This window comes from Leptonychotes weddellii, chromosome 8 (genome assembly GCF_054177405.1).
Source record: "Leptonychotes weddellii isolate Sample4059 chromosome 8, ASM5417740v2, whole genome shotgun sequence".
Classification (NCBI taxonomy): Eukaryota; Metazoa; Chordata; class Mammalia; order Carnivora; family Phocidae; genus Leptonychotes; species Leptonychotes weddellii.
This window is the reverse complement of record NC_138376.1, coordinates 26,728,767-26,744,908: the sequence shown is the minus strand read 5'-3', so window position 1 is coordinate 26,744,908 and position 16,142 is coordinate 26,728,767.

The following is a 16,142-nucleotide window of genomic DNA, read 5'->3' as shown; positions in this document are numbered from 1 at the left end:
ACTACTGACGGTGGGTTACTCCTGAGGAGGGGGACCAGGGAGGGTTGGGGCGGGGGGGGGGGGCGGTTTGGGGGGTTGGGGAAGGAAACCTAGTGTTCACTGCCCTTCTTGTGTGCTGCTTTCACTGTTATTTCCTTGACTGTAAACAAAGAAGATTCGCTGGGGCCGGTCCCGCTTTGCCATAAGTTGCTATTTGTTTTGGCATTTGAAATATTCTGAGGTGAAGAGGGCCTTTCGTTGCCATAGCTGAGAAGGAATGGAATGATTAGAAGTGGGGCAGGAGACGGGGCATCAGCGGGCCAGTTTCATTACCTGTGTTCTGTAGCTGGGTCAGAAGGGCCGCGCTCCCTGCAGCACGCCCGCCCGGGCGATGCGATTCAGACTCGCCATTGTCTGGGGGGCTGGGGAGCTGTCTGCGGAACAAGGGAGGGGGGACCTGAGAGAGGTGGGGGATGGGGACCTGTCTGTGGAACGGGAGGGAGGGGAGGGGGCGGAGGAAAGACAATGGAAGGTGGGGGCAGGTCTGAGCCGAGAGGAGCCGCCCAGGGCCCTGCGGTCCCAAGACCAGCTGACTGAGTCCCCAGGTCTGCGCCCGCGCAGGCTCCGAGTCTCCTTGGCGCTGTCTGGCTGCGGGGTAAGAAGAGGCTCTGCGTCCTCGTCCCCAGGGGAGGAGAGCCCCCACCTCCAAGCTGCCGGCAGGCAATCCTCGGGAGAGGAAGAAAAGCCAGGCGCAAAGTAGGAAATCGCTCATCCTCCAAGTGAGAATTAAAGGCACTTGAGTTCACCCTCCTTGAGATTTAAGGAGGGAAAGGCATTGGGCGGGGGGGTCACAGAACAAAGAAAGTGCTGCCAGGGTTTAATCCAGCGGCTGCTCTCAGGGCCAGGGCTGCGGGGACTGAAATCACAGCCGCGTCACTGCACCGCTGGCAAGTTACGCACCATCTCTGTGCCTTAGTTTTCTTATCTAGAAAATGGGGACATAATAGTTAACCCCGCAGGGGGTTCTCCTGGCATACGGTAAATGCTTCTGAAGCGGTAACCACGGTTAATTCTGTCTTCATTTACCACCTTTGTAAATGTCACCGCAGCCGAGACCCTGGCGGTGCCGGGTCAGCACCTGGAGGCGGGAATCTGGGTCCGCGGCACATGCGCATTAACCACGCTCATGAGCCCCATCAACTAGCTGTAACCCAACGTGTTGGTTTACACAGGCCAGCACACTGGGTGGGTGCATCATCACCCTTCTCTGCGCTCAGCATGTGGGAGCGCAGACTGTACTCAGAGGCTCCTTGGGGGAATGGGAACACTTCTGGGCTCTTATTTATGTCCATGGCCGCTCCAGCGGCTTGCCCGTCAGCCCCTTAGGGGAGAGCACTTTGGTACATAGGAGGAGCGCAATTGATGGTTGTCATATAAATACTTGTTGAATGAGTACATGGCCATAGCCTGTGCTCTGTCATAGCAACACTGCAAACGATCTAAATGCTCAACAACGGGGAGTTGTTACTAAATGTGGTCCAGTCACCCCACAAAGCCAAACAGTCATTGAAAAGGACAATTATCGCAATTATATAGAAAAATAGAGATATGCTTGTGATATAGTCTTAGAAAAACAAAAGTCAAAATGGGCTGGACATGGTGTTGATATATCTTGATATTTTGTTAAGTGAAAAAGCAATGCTCAGAGAAGGGAATATAATAAGCTACCGTCTGTGTTAAAAAGGGGGCAGGGAAGGGGCGCCTGGGTGGCTCAGTCGTTAAGCATCTGCCTTCGACTCAGGTCCTGACACCAGGGTCCTGGGATCAAGCCCTGCATTGGGCTCCCTGCTCAGCGGGAAGCCTGCTTCTCCCTCTCCCACTCCCGCTGCTTGTGTTCCATCTCTCGCTGTGTCTCTGTCGAATAAATAAATAAAACCTTTTTAAAAGGGGAGGGCAGGGAATATAAGGTTTCACTCGCAGTTATAAGCATAACATACCTCTGAATAACACCCAGGAGACTGAAAACACTGGGGGCCTGTGGGGAGGGGACAGAGGTGAGCAGTGACTGACAAGTCACTGATAATCCTTTTGTACCTTCTGAATGTTGAACCATGTGAGAGTGTTTCCAATTCAAAAATCAAATAATTTAAAACATTTGAGAGGAGAAGAAAAGGAAAAAAGAAAAGTTTTTCTTTTCAGCAGAGCATGTGACTCTTGATCTCAGGGTCATGAGTTTGAGCCCCATGTTGGGCATAGAGCTTACTTCAAAAAAGAGAGAGAGAGAGAAAAGTAAAATGAAACACTTGCTGATACATACCAAAGTAAAATAGATCAATATATTTTTTTCCTACTATATTCCTCAATTCTAAGGCATGGGTTTTGCCCCCTACACTTTAAAGTTTCTGATATCAGAATGTATCTTACAATCAATGGGCATTCTTAATACGTTCTTGTGGTGGTTTCTTTTTCTCCCTAAAAAGCTTTTAGTAAATTGATGCTGCATCTTAAAATTGATGGTGTTTTAGAATCAAGGAAAAGCAGTACATAAAAATGTGGCATGTGGAAAGGGATTGCAACGAAAACCATTGTGTGGCGGGATTTCGGGGATCTTTCTACTTTAAAATGGGCCTTACCAACCCTTTTACATCATCTTTTCAATAGTTTAAAAAAAACATATTTTAAACTGTTTTTAGGACAATCAGTGGTTTTTAGAGGGAGGCAGCGTTCCCCAGCACCAGGGTCTAGATAACCTGCAAAGCAGTAAGCCCAGGAAAGTCACCATGTCCTCAGCTTAGTTTATATTATATAATAATCAGAGCAAAGCCCTGGGCCCTAAATTTAGCTGTGGTTACAAGGAAAGACTCATTTTCCTAGGATTTTTCCAGAGATACCCACCTTCCGGGAAGAGTTCGTCAAAAACTGAGACAACACTTACTTGGCCACTTATGGGTGTTCATTTCAGCAATTGGTTCAGACCTCAAGTTTTGGTCCAAACCATTGCCATGGTTCAAAAACATTTGTTGAGCTGAAAACACTGATAACACCTGGTGCCTGGGGGGTGCTCGGGGTTGTGAGATCGAGCCCCGAGTCAGGCTCCAGATCCACACACAACGCAGACTCAGCTTGAGGTTCCCTCTCCCCTCTCCTCTGCTCCTCCCCCTGATCATGCTCTCTCTCTCTCAAATAAATAAATAAATAAATAAAATTAAAAATAACCCAGTGTCCGGTGAGGCACACTTGAGTGTTATAACCAAAAGTTGGCTAGGAATCTTGCTGCTTCCAGTTGGGACCAGTGTCCTGTACCCTGCAGGACTCAGTTCTGACACATGCTCTGTGGGTAGAGGATTTCTTAATCAAATAATCAAGTTTAAGAAATACTATTAAGATTAATTCAATGAGGGACACCTGGGTGGCTCATTCGTTAAGTGGCTGCCTTAAGCTCAGGTCATGATCCCAGGGTCCTGGGATTGAGGCCCATGTCAGGTCCCCTGCTCAGCAGGGAGCCTGCTTTTTCCTCTTCCCCTCACCCTACTCGTGATCTCTCTCTCTCTCTCTCAAATAAATAAAATCTTAGAGAAAAAAAAAAAGAAACAGCTGAGGACAGAGTTCTGGTAAACACATGGCTGAAAAGTGAGGAACGGAATCCTGGGAAGGGGAAGGAGCCACGAAAGGAGAGCCCCAAACTCTGTGTGTAGACTGCACGAGTCTCTGAAGCCGGCTTGCGCAGGGCAGACTGCAAGCAGCACAGTGAAGACTAAAAAGATTTACACTGAGATGTCCACTCGCAGCATCTGCCAGTGAGGAGACAGAGTTTGCACTTTGGGAGTTCAGCCCAGCCAACTGCCTGCTGAAACAAATAAATACAGAAAGCAACCCTCTTTAGAAGAAAAACAGGAAGCCAGAGTCTCTACAGCATATCGCTTGCAATGCTCAGGATACCATCCAAAGGTACTCGACATTAGAATAAACAGGAAAATGTGGCCCATCCGACCAAGAAAGCTCAATCAGTGGAGACCAAACTCAAGATGACCAAGATGGGAGAATTGGCAGACACGGATTTTATTCTATTTTATTTTTTTAAGATTTTATTTATTTGTCAGAGAGACAGAGAGAGAGCACAAGCAAGGGGGAGCGGCAGGTAGAGGGAGAAGCGGGCTCCCTGCTGAGCAAGGAGCCCGACATGGGGCTCCATGCCAGGACCTGGAGACCATGACCTGAGCCGAAGGCAGATGTTTAACCTACTGAGCCACCCAGGCGTCCTGCAGACACGGATTTTATTTTATTTTTTATTTATTTATTTATTTATTTTTAAAGATTTTATTTATTTGACAGAGAGAGACACAGGGAGAGAGGGAACACAAGCAGGGGGAGTGGGAGAGGGAGAAGCAGGCTTCCTGCAGAGCAGGGAACCCGATGTGGGGCTTGATCCCAGGACCCTGGGATCATGACCTGAGCTGAAGGCAGACGCTTAACGATTGAGCCACCCAGGCGCCCCAGACACGGCTTTTAAAGCAGCAATGGTAATTATGTTCAAGAACATTAAGGAAGGGGCGCCTGGGTGGCTCAGTTGGTTAAGTGACTGCCTTCAGCTCAGGTCATGATCCTGGAGTCCCAGGATCGAGTCCTGCATCGGGCTCCCTGCTCAGCAGGGAGTCTGCTTCTCCCTCTGACCCTCCCCCCTCTCATGTGCTCTCTCTCTCTCATTCTCTCTCTCAAATAAATAAATAAAATCTTAAAAAAAAAAAAGAACATTAAGGAAGATATGGAAAAGGAAAGGACTTGAAACGAATGAAAAGATAGGGAATCTCAGCAGAGAACAGAAATTGCAGAAAGGCCATAATGGAAATTCTAGAACTGAAAAATACCTGGAAGAAAAAGACTAAAAGAAGAAACAGCCCATTTTTTACCTTTGGTCAGTATCAAGATGTGATGCTTCTTTTGACACCATCATCTTCTGGTCATGAGGATAGCTAGCCCAAGGATGGGGCCCACATGCTGTAAATGGCAGAGCAAGAAGATGGACAGGCCCTGGGTCCTTAATGATATCAGTCAGCCACTGGATTAGCCAGCCTAGAAACCTCCCTGTGGCCAGAATTCTTGTATTAGGGGGAAAAAAAAAGTGCTTACCTAAGCAATTTCCATTTGGGTTTTATGTGACTTACATGAGAAAGCAAGCATTATTGAGTTATAACACTACCATAAAGAACTTGGCTTAATTTTGTTTAACCCAAGGTTTACCAAATGCATGTGACCCATCTTTTTTTAGCTAGTATCTAAGGAAATGTCGAGCACACTTAGGAAAGTCCTGTGTAGACTCCAGTTTATACCTTCTAAATCTGTGCCATTCAATTATATCACCTGTAGGATAGTAAAGGCCACAGGTTGTTTTGATCATACGACAATGTGGAATGCATACCAATTGTCCAAACTGATGATTTTGAAGTCTGCCTGGAACCTACTATTAGAAAATGTCATGCTTGCAAATTGCTGCAAACCCTTGTTACTCGAAGTGTGGTACATGAGCCAGCAGCAGCCACCTCGCACCCCAGACCCTCTGAATCTAAGTCTGCATTTAAACAAGACTTCCAGAGGATTCATACACACATTGGAGTCTGAGAAGAACTGCTGTAGACTATACGCTGCAGGGTAGATGTTAGCTGTATTATGAGTGAAAACAAAACAAGATACTTAATTTTTTTAAGATTTATTTATATGAGAGAGAGAGAGTGCAAGCAGGGGAGGGGAAGAGCGAGAGGGAGAGAAATCTCAAGCAGACTCCCAGCTGAGTGTGGAGCCCATTTTGGGGCTTGATCCCAACCCTGAGATCATGACCTGAGAGGAAATCAAGAGTCAGACCTTTAACTGACTGAGCCTCCTTGGTACTCCCCTTAGTTAATTTCTTAATTTGTTTTCAGAGACCTTCAGATAATCATCTCATTTGGCTTTCACAGTAATACTGAGTTAAAAGTTTTTTTAACCCCTGTTTACAGAAGAGAAAATGAGGTTCAGAGTAATAAAGTGACATTTATTATATTAAGTTTCTCTAGTCCTATAGTAGGTAAAAAAGTGGCCAATTCATTGTTGGGATGCTGTTATGGTTTTTGATGATGCAGACATTTGATGTCTAACCAAACTAGGAAGTCAGTCCCTGCCACCCCTTTGAACATCCTTTCCAGCTCTGCTAGGATTGTGTTCCTCTCTCAGTGCCCAGGGCTGTCTGTCCCTCAGGAGGAAATATATGACAATCCAGTTCACACAGGTAGCCCCTCCTGTCTGCTTAGCCAGGGCTCAGAGGGGTCTCAAGCCCCCGAGTGGTTCAGAGCCCAAGGCTGAAGAGCTGGGATAACACATTCCAAGTCTAGAAAGCCAGATGGGTCCTTAACACCAGCCTAACAAGGACTTTTAAACTCTATTCTGGTTGGAATGGCCCATTCTAATCAATTAAAGGATCAAGACGAGGATGGTATTAGGCTGTGATTGACAATAATTCAGGGTTAGTGAGAAAAGAACAGAATATTTATTTCTTAAGAAACTTAAGTATTATTTAAATCTAAGAGGTTTTAAAAAATATCATAATGTTGGATTATTTGCTTGGCTATTTAATGGTTACTTTATTTAGCTGTTTGATAAATTGTCTAAGGTGTAAGGCAAGGATTATTGGTAAGGTACTAGCTATAAAATTTGGTCTAAGATATATTAGGAAGACCCTTCCCAGACTATGATCACCTGCTCTCTCCATCGCAACCAAAGCCCAGCCATCCTGACGGCTTGGTCCTCTGTGTTCCTCACAACCCCCTCAACACACAGCACGTGTCTCTTCCACTGGGATCCTTGATATCAGCGACTGGGTTTTCAGACTCCTTTTATTTTGCACAGCCCACAGCTCAACCCCTGCACCCAATCACCAAGCCCTATTGATTCTACTTCTTAGCTTCCCTCAGCTTTCTTTTTATTCCTTCAACTAAGGCCTGCATTCAGGACCTCCTTTTCTCTCCCGTGGACTCCTGCAATATTTTAGCTCTCAGTGCTGTATCAGTTAGCTTGCTCTTGGCTGCAAGAAACAGAAAACTCAGTAAGTTTAAGCAGAGTGGTTTCAATAATGAGGAAAGTCTGTTCTTTTTATTTGGGGAAAAAACTCCTTTCCAGAAAGCCTTCCAGAAGACTCTCCCTCAGGGTTCACTGGCCAGCATTGGCTCACACATACATGCCTTAGCTGCAGGGGAGGCTGGGAAGGCCATCATTTGGCATTTTCAATCTCCATATTGGGATTCAGGCTCTGCTAGTGCAAAGGAGAGAAGGCTGAAGGGGCCGTTTCTACCTTCAGCATAGGAATAGGGACGCAATAGTGTCTGCCTCAAAGTCCCTGTCTGGGTCTCCCCACTCCTTTAATCCATTTCCAACACTGCCATTATTCATTCATTCATTCATTCATCCATTCATTTAGTGATTCATCCATTGCTGAATCAGGTTAATTTTCAATGGCCATGGCAGCAGGGAGCAGATAGAGAATAGAGATCTGTACCAACTCTCACCTGCTTCCGCCTACCATCAACATATATCAAGTCTGTTTGTATTTTATTGGCTAAAGCAAGTCACACAACCACACCTAACTTCAAAAGGGCATAAAAGTGAGATCATCCTTTGTGCAGGGTAAGCGCACTCAACAGTTACCAGATTCAACAAATATTTATTGAGCATTGACTACATGCTAAGCAAGGCGCTGGAGGTGTATTGATAAGAAAAACAAGTATCTGTTCTGAAAGCATTTACAGTCTAGAAAGGAAGAAAGTCCTTCCTTTATGCCCTCATGCTAGCATATAAGGACATCACCTGTACCACCTCTTACATTTTCATTGCATTAAAAACAAAAAGAGACGCCTGGGTGGCTCCGTTGGTTGAGCGGCCAGCTCTTGGTTTCGGCTCAGGTCATGATCTCAGGGTCCTGGGATCCAGCCCCATGTCGGGCTCCACACTCAGTGGGGAGTTGGCTTGTCTCCCTCTCCCTCTGCCCCTTGCCCCATTCACGCTCTCGTGCTCTCTCTCTCTGTGTCTGGAATAAATAAATAAATCTTAAAGAATTGACTCTCTGCTTGCATAGGCCGTAAAGCCTTAAAGATGTCTTCTCCCTCCCTGTAAACCTAATACCTAGAATGGGGCCTAGCACTGGTAGAACTTAATAAATGTTTGTTGAATGATACATGAGATAGGATGGGCTCAGTTATAAAGAACAGGAAGCCTAGCTGGTAGCCGCCTAAACAAACAGAGCTTGTATTGTCAAATGGTGATGAGTCTAACAGCCAGCAGCTGCTGTGGTTGGTTTCTCTGGACCCAAGCTCTTTCCAGCTGTAAGCTATGATATGCTTGGCTTGTTGGCTTTTTCTCCTTGTGGTTGTGCCTCATGGTTACAAGACGGCAGCCACTGCCCTGCATAATGTATTCATATGTAAGGTGAGAAAAAAATCAAAAGGACGATGTCAGGGGGCTCCCCTTTGGTGACTCCTTTATCACAGAGAACGAAAGTTCTCCTAGAAGCCACCAGTAGCTTCTGTGTCACAGCAAAACATGGATCACAAGGCCACCCAAGCTTCGAGTGAGGCTGAGAGAGTATCTGCATTTCCAGTCTCTGTGGTTGGACATGGCAAACAAGGGGCTGGGAATGGGTATAGCCATTTTGGGTATAACCAACCGAAAGTGCTCTCCACAAATGCAAAATATATGCTCAATAAATATTTATTTGTGGAAGTTCAGATTTTTATGATCTGGTTCTTTTTTTTTTTTAAGATTTTTAATTTATTTGAGAGAGAGCAGAGCCAGTGGGAGAGAACAAGAGTGGAGGGGGGAGGCACAGAAGGAGAGGGAGAAGCAGGCTCCCTGCTGAGCAGGGAGACAGACAAGGGGCTCCATCCCAGGATCCCAGGATCATGACCTGAGCTGAAGGCAGATGCTTAGCTGGCTGAGCCACCCAGGCACTCCTTATGATCTGGTTCCTTATGGATTTCTAATGACATAGAAAGAAACTTCATCATTGTTGTGTTGAACCAATTTGAGTGCATCTTCTGTTCATGCTGGCCCCCTATGCCAAGCAAGTTATATGAATTTTCTAACTTAGGCTTTGCCACCTTATGACAAAGTGATTATCAATCTCTGTTTTACATATGAAGAAATTGAATCCCACAGTAGTTAAGCAACCTGTCCAACCTGCTCACTTACCAGCTCGTAAATGATGAAAGAGGGCTTGAACTCCAGTGTCTGAGTCCAGAGCCCATGTTCTTATCCTAGAACTTCAGGTCTAGAGGGGAATGGAGAGCTCATTAGAACGAAGCCCTTTATTTTCATGGTGCCAAAGCCCAGAGATGGGAGGTAACTTGCTCAAGGTCACACAGCAAGTCCAAGTCCTGACTCCCAGGCCATGGTTCTTTCTTTCCCAATGGGCTGCTCTAGTTAGAAATCTCACAGATGGGGCGCCTGGGTGGCTCAGTTGTCAAGCATCTCCCTTCGGCTCAGGTCATGATCCCAGGTCCTGGGATCGAGCCCCGCATCGGGCTCCCTGCTCCACAGGAGGCCTGCTTCTCTCTCTCCCACTCCCCCTGCTTGTGTTCCCTCTCTCGCTGTGTCTCTCTCTGTCAAATAAATAAATAAAATCTTAAAAAAAAAAAAAGAAATCTCACAGATTCGGGACGCCTGGGTGGCTCATCAGTTAAGTGGTTGACTCTTGATTGTGGCTCAGGTCATGATCTCAGGGTCCTGAGATCGAGCTCCATGTAGGACTCTGTGCTCAGTGGGGAGTCTGCTTGAGATTCTCTGTCTCCCTCTCTCCCTCTGCACCTCCCCCCATCTCTCTCAAATAAATAAATCTTTAAAAAAAAAGAAATCTCAGGAAAAAAATGAAACAAGATGAAACCAGAGAAGGAGACAAGCCATAAGAGACTCTTAATCTCAGGAAACAAACTGAGGGTTGCTGGAGTGGAGGGGGGTGGGAAGGATGGGGGGGCTGGGTGATGGACACTGGGGACGGTATGTGCTATGGTGAGCACTGTGAATTGTGTAAGACTGATGAATCACAGACGTGTACCCCTGAAACAATAATACATTATATGTTAATTTTTAAAAAATCTCACAGATTCACTGATCTTTAAAAAGACAAAATGCCAAACTTGGGATCCCATAGACAACTCAGTTTTCAAAACAAAGCATTTGACTTAAGGTTTGGCAAATTAGAACAAATTGTTTCCCTTTTTGGAGTCAAAACTTGGTGATGAGTCGGCTCAAGCTCCTTTCCTCATCTCAGGGGGAAACTCCAGTCTGTACAATACTTTCCGGTTCTCCAGTGCTAAGAGAAAGGAAAGAACGAATGGTTAGAGCTTCAGCTGGGACTGAGATCACTTCAGACTCTGAGCTCAGGGCCCAGAAATGCCTTACTTGTGGTGGTGTTTCAGCAGGTCCTGTGTAAGAGCACAGCCTTGGGAAGCCTCTCAGTGGAGTAAACGTGTCTGGTTCAAATCCCACTTCTGCCACCGACTCGCTGTGGGAGCGCACTGTGAGAATCAAGCGGGGCTGAGGTGCAGAGAGCCCCTGGCACAAAAGGGCACATGGGAGAGGTCAAGCCCCTCTCCCCGGTCCTCTGCTACTTCCCCTCTGGACTTAGAGCCGAAGTGTAGCCAGCAGCCCGCCTAACAAGCAGGGCCTGCCTTGCCCACACCACACCCTATCTCAGGAGGGTCAAATTCCTTTTGCCAGCAGGACTCAAACCTGCTGGGGGAAAAGTCTGCTTAAATTGACAAGTCATTTGGGTGTGACATTTCCAACCCTGGAGAGAGAAGGTTATAGGCATAGGCTCTTGAATCACATGGCTGTTTGGATTTCGGCCCTGATACTTCCTCACTCTATGTGTCCTGGTGTAACCTCCTTGTGTCTCAGTTTCCCTCTCTGTACAATGGGGGTGATGACAGTGCCTCCCTCGGGGGCTTGTTGTAGGGGTGAGATGAGCGAACATGGGCCGAGAGCTGAGGACTGTGTGTCTGTCCCCACGGGAGGCACAGTGTTCACGGTCGCTGTGAGCTTGTCAGACCCTTCAGTCTCTTCCACGACATTTCTCGTCTCGGCGTTGAGGGTGGGTGTGATAAAACATTTTCTCTGCTTCTTTTAGGGGTCAGGACAATTGGGCAAGTGGCTGCACGGGCAGCAGAGTGCGGTGGAATAGCAGACAGTCACAGAGAATTCAGGAGTGCAGGGCAGGAGACCTGGGTTCAAGTTCTGGCTCTGCCACCAGCGCCCATGTCTCCTTCTTCCTCTGGGCTTCAATTCCTGGCTCATAAAATGTGGGGGTTGGAAGAGGTGACCCATCAGGTCATTCCTGGCCTTAGCCATCCGTGCTAATCACGGCCATCCAAAAGTCTTCCTGGAAGCCTTAAATAACAAAGACTGGCAGGAATCTACAGCTTAGTGAAGGTTCAGAATCCTGTAATTTGGGTTTGAGATTGAAGAACTTTCAAGATCTCCCAGACCAAGAAGCGCAGATAGGAAGGAGGAATAGCAGTCTTCTCCTCTGGCAAACTTGAGGAGTCCCTCTAGCCTCCCTTGGACACAACGTGACTTCCATCCTCCACCTTTTTTTTCCAGATACCATCATAAACAAGCTCCCAGATCCTTCACACTCTGAAAGAAATTCATTCAACAAACATGCACATTCACCCAATGGGTACCCTCTGTGCACAGGGGGGGCACTCTGCTTGGGGGGTGGGATAGGGCAGACAGAAGACACAGCCCCTGCCTGTGGGGTCAACATTCTAGCAGGGCAACCAGGAGCATGCAAAGTAAACAAGTAGGATCCATAGTAGAGCACGTGGAGTTAGCAGAGAGTTGGATTTAACTGGGTGAGGGTTTTGCAGTGATGAGGATCTAGCAAGCTTGAGGTGCAAGAGGTGTAGACAAGAAAGGAGCTCTAAGAACTAACCGTGGAGTTGAGGGTGGGACAGGAGGGGAGGCGGGGCTTGAAGGGGACCGTGAAAAGGTGATGAGGCCAGTGACCTTGGGGCCCGTGGGGCCCATGGGGCCCATGGGGCTGAAGGCTTGAAGGAATGAGCTAGGAAGAAGTTTGAACATGGGATCTTTGGAGGGTCCAGGGCTTGATCTTGGGACTGAGTAGCTGAGCCATTGTGGGAGAGATCAGGGAACCACAAGGCCAGGACACCAGTGGATGGCGAAAGCACCGGGCATCGAGCATCGTGGGCAGGACGAGTGGAGAGGACAGTTAGCGGGGAGCTCAGACCTTCAGGGAATCTGCAAAACTGACAGCGGTGAGTGGCAGAGCTTGTAAAGACATATTTAACAGTGCAATTTAATGTTACATTTGGGGAAGTCCTCTCCTGTTTTTGTAAGAACTACAGGAAGGGAAGGAGCTGTTTCTGTCACAAAAGGCAGGCTTGAGCATTAAAGGGTGGGGAAGTACCTGGGAGAATCTCATTTCCTCAAGGATACAAGCTGTCAGCCTAAGAGATGCTGCTCTCCTTGTGCAACTGAAAGCAGCCCGAAGCTGGTGGGAAGGTATTTCATTTTTAATGGGTGAAGGGTCTTCTTGCTTCCCCTGAAATACCAAGGATGGGGAGCCCGGGTGACTGAGCCAGTTAAGCGTCTGACTCTTGGTTTCAGTTCAGGTGGTGATCTCAGGGTCATGAGGTCAAGCCCCATGTGGGGCTCTGCACTCAGCATGGGGTCGGCTTGGGATTCTCTCTCTCCCTCTCCCTCTGCCCCTCTCCCCACGCACTTGCACTCTCTCTGTCTCTCTCTCAATAATAATAATAATAATACAAAAAATAAAAAAAATACCAAGGAGATAGCCACCATTTCCACAGAAGCTTGAAATAACAATCTAATGATCATTTATGAGTGTCATCTACCAAAAGCCATTGTTTGAGAGGCCTTGGTGTAGAGGAGGTAAGAATATGGGCTCTGCCGGGTTTGAACCTCAGCTCTGCTCCTTACTCCTCCTCCCTTCACCCCACCTGGACAACGTGGGGCGGGGGTGGTGGTAATAACACCACCTACCCTTCCGGCCTCTGAGAGGCAAATGAGCAAATAGGTGCAGAGGGTAGCCTGGAGAGCGGGAAGACCAAAAAAAATGTTGGCTAGGTATGCTGATCTTTCTCATCCCTGTTGGCAAACAAACAGGCAAATAAAAACCGACTTGGAAAGGCCCCATGCCATTCCTATTACTCTGTGTGGAAAACCAGCTAGAGAGTAAAGCTGAGACGTCAGTCCTTCCTCCACTCATTGCAGTTTACAAGCTGCTGGGAGGCAGTGTGGCCCAGGGGCAGCAAGTCCACTGGGCATGAGGAGCCCTGGGTTTTAGTTCCTCCTCAGCCTCCGAGGCCCAGGCCAAATGCGCTCAAGGGCACGGCTGGTGTCTCTGAGCCTCACCTTGCCCACCTGCAAAGTGGGCCAATCATCCCACTTAGGCCCACAAAAGGTTGTTTTGACCAAACCAGTTAAGGCTCCATGAGGGTAAATGGTAACTCTCTGGAAGAGGGTATGTGGCTCACTGCGTTGTGGGCCCGCCTCCTGTGTGCTGGGCACGGAGGTGCAGAATCCGGCCTGTGGCATCTCCCCTCCCCAGAGGTACCCAAAAGACAGGGTGTATACCCAGATGGCCAGAGTCTCTGAGAGAAAGTGCGAGGGCGGTCAGATTACAGGAGGAAGGAGTACTTTTATTGTTAGGTCTATGAGCAGATTTGGGGAGAACAGAATGATGGTGTGGAGTGTGATAAGAGCATTATCCTTCCAGAACGTTATCCAACAGAGGGCCCTGCTCATGGAAAATGACCCGAGCTCCAGGCCGTTCGCTATAGCATGTTTTATAGCAGCCTCAGTTCCGAAGCCCCCCGAACACCCACCAAAATGAGCACGGGTTGAATACATGGGCTATAAAGCAGGATAAGGAAAATAAATTCTCTTAGTGAACGGACATGGAAAGACTGCTGAGAAATACTAAGGAAAAAAAAAAAAAAAAAACTAGGTGCAAAACTGTATGTAGGATGCTACCATTTTTTTTGTCCAAAAAAGCAGGGGAGGGGCACCTGGGTGGCTCAGTCGTTAAGCGTCTGCCTTCGGCTCAGGTCATGATCCCAGGGTCCTGGCATCGAGCCCCGCATCGGGCTCCCTGCTCGGCAGGAAGCCTGCTTCTCTCTCTCCCACTCCCCCTGCTTGTGTTCCCTCTCTCACTGTGTCTCTCTGTCAAATAAACAAATAAAATCTTTAAAAAAAAAAAAAAAGCAGGGGAGAGTCTCTATGGAATATATATATTTATATAGGCACAGAAGATGCTAAAACTAGTTATAAGAAACTCTTCCCATTAGTTGTCTCTAGGAAGGGGAGGAAGAGGAAGATCACTATACATCCATTTGAACTTTTTGATTTTGAGGCCAGGTAAATACAGTATCTACGGGGGCTGGTGGAAGGAGGGGGAGAGAGGGTGAGGAGCACTGTGTGGGCTCTAGAATCAGGTGGCAGCATAAGTCCTAGCTTCACCACTTCCCAGCTGTGCGACCTTGCACAAGTCACTCGATCTCTTTAAGGCTCAGTTTCTGCACGAAAGGAGCATGATAATAAGTACAGAAATAGCTCCTGGTAAAACCCACCTGGACTCTTGGGAGGCCGAGGCTGAGTTCAAAAGCACTCAGATGGAAAATGGTGGTTGTAGCTCTTTAACCAGCCAGGACTTCCTACTCTCCAGATCAGCTTCCAAACTTCTTGGAGGGACTACCAGTTCTTCTCCATTCCCATGCCATGCCCCAGGCACCCGGCCCAAGGGAGTCCCTGTGCCTCCAGGGTACCAGGTCAGCTGGGTGGGGGTGAGGGGAGGGTCCTGAGTCAAGTGCAATACAATTCTTCCTCCCAGAGGAAACTCCTGCAGACTGGTTGCTGGGCTCTCTGGTAACCGGGTTCAGATCCACTGAGCCCCACATCCCTTCATGCCGGGCTGCAGGCCCTGACTGTTGAAAACAGCAGTTCTCGAACACGAGCATGCATCTGAATAGCTGGTGCACGCCAGATTCCTGAGCCCACCCTAGGACCTAGCGTGCCCGCTGAGGCCTCCAAGATGGAGCTCCAGCCACATCGCCGGCGCTCAGTCCCACACCCTTTACACTCCATGTCTCTCCCCAAATCACTCACCTGTCTTCAAGCATGTTCAAACCTTTCCTTCGCCCTCCATGCTTCTGATTTCGAGGATCCCTTCCTCAAGAGAGATTTCCCCAGTTGCCTAAATGAAAGCCCGTCTTGACGGAGGCCACGAAAATACCTCCTCCTCCAGGAAGGCCCTCCGATTTGGGCTTCCTTCCCCTTCCTCCTGGCATCTCAGATCCAGAATTTGCGTCTACCATAGTACCACCAGGGCGTCCTTGAATTAGAAGTATCCTCGATAACGAGGAAAGCTATGACTTGCAAGTGCATGAATGTGGGGTGCTCTGGGTGCTCGGCACCACTCTGTCCCCAGCCCCAGAGACACGTTGCATCTCCGTTTTATAAAGAAGTGAGGTTCAGGGACATGGGGGTTTGCTCAGGGTGTCCCACCTGATGGGTGCTGAGCTGTGATCCATCCTAGCCTTTCTGGTTGTTTCTGTGTATATGCTGCCCGCCCCCTTGGAGATGCTACACTCTCTTAAGGGTGGCCCGCGGTTTCTTCCCCTCCATCAGGGCCAGGCATAGTCTGGCCCCTCAGGGAATGCTAATTCTGAGCCCGGGATGGTCCTAAGAAGGAGATGCTGGGGGCAGGGCCCATCCCTGAGGAATCTGTGTGCAGGTTGGGGTGGCAGTGTAGAGGCCAACAGGATGGGTCTGGGTTGGGGCAGAGGGGAGGGGGCGGAGATGAACATCCTCTGAGGGAAAAGACCGTGTGATGGCACAAGACAGGGCAGATACGGTTCCTACCTAGGGGAACTCAGGGAATTAAGGGAATTTGCTAGAAATAGCCAGGCACAGTGCCAGAAGGGAGCAAAAACGGTCTTCCTTTTCCATCTCAACATTTCAGGAGGTTCCTGTGTAAGAAAACTGCATATAGACTCCTCCACGTAGGGATGCACTTTACCACCGATAACACTAAGCTATTCATTGAAGAATTGTCTGGGAAACACTGGGGCAAACTCAATGTCTAGCAACAAGGAACTGGT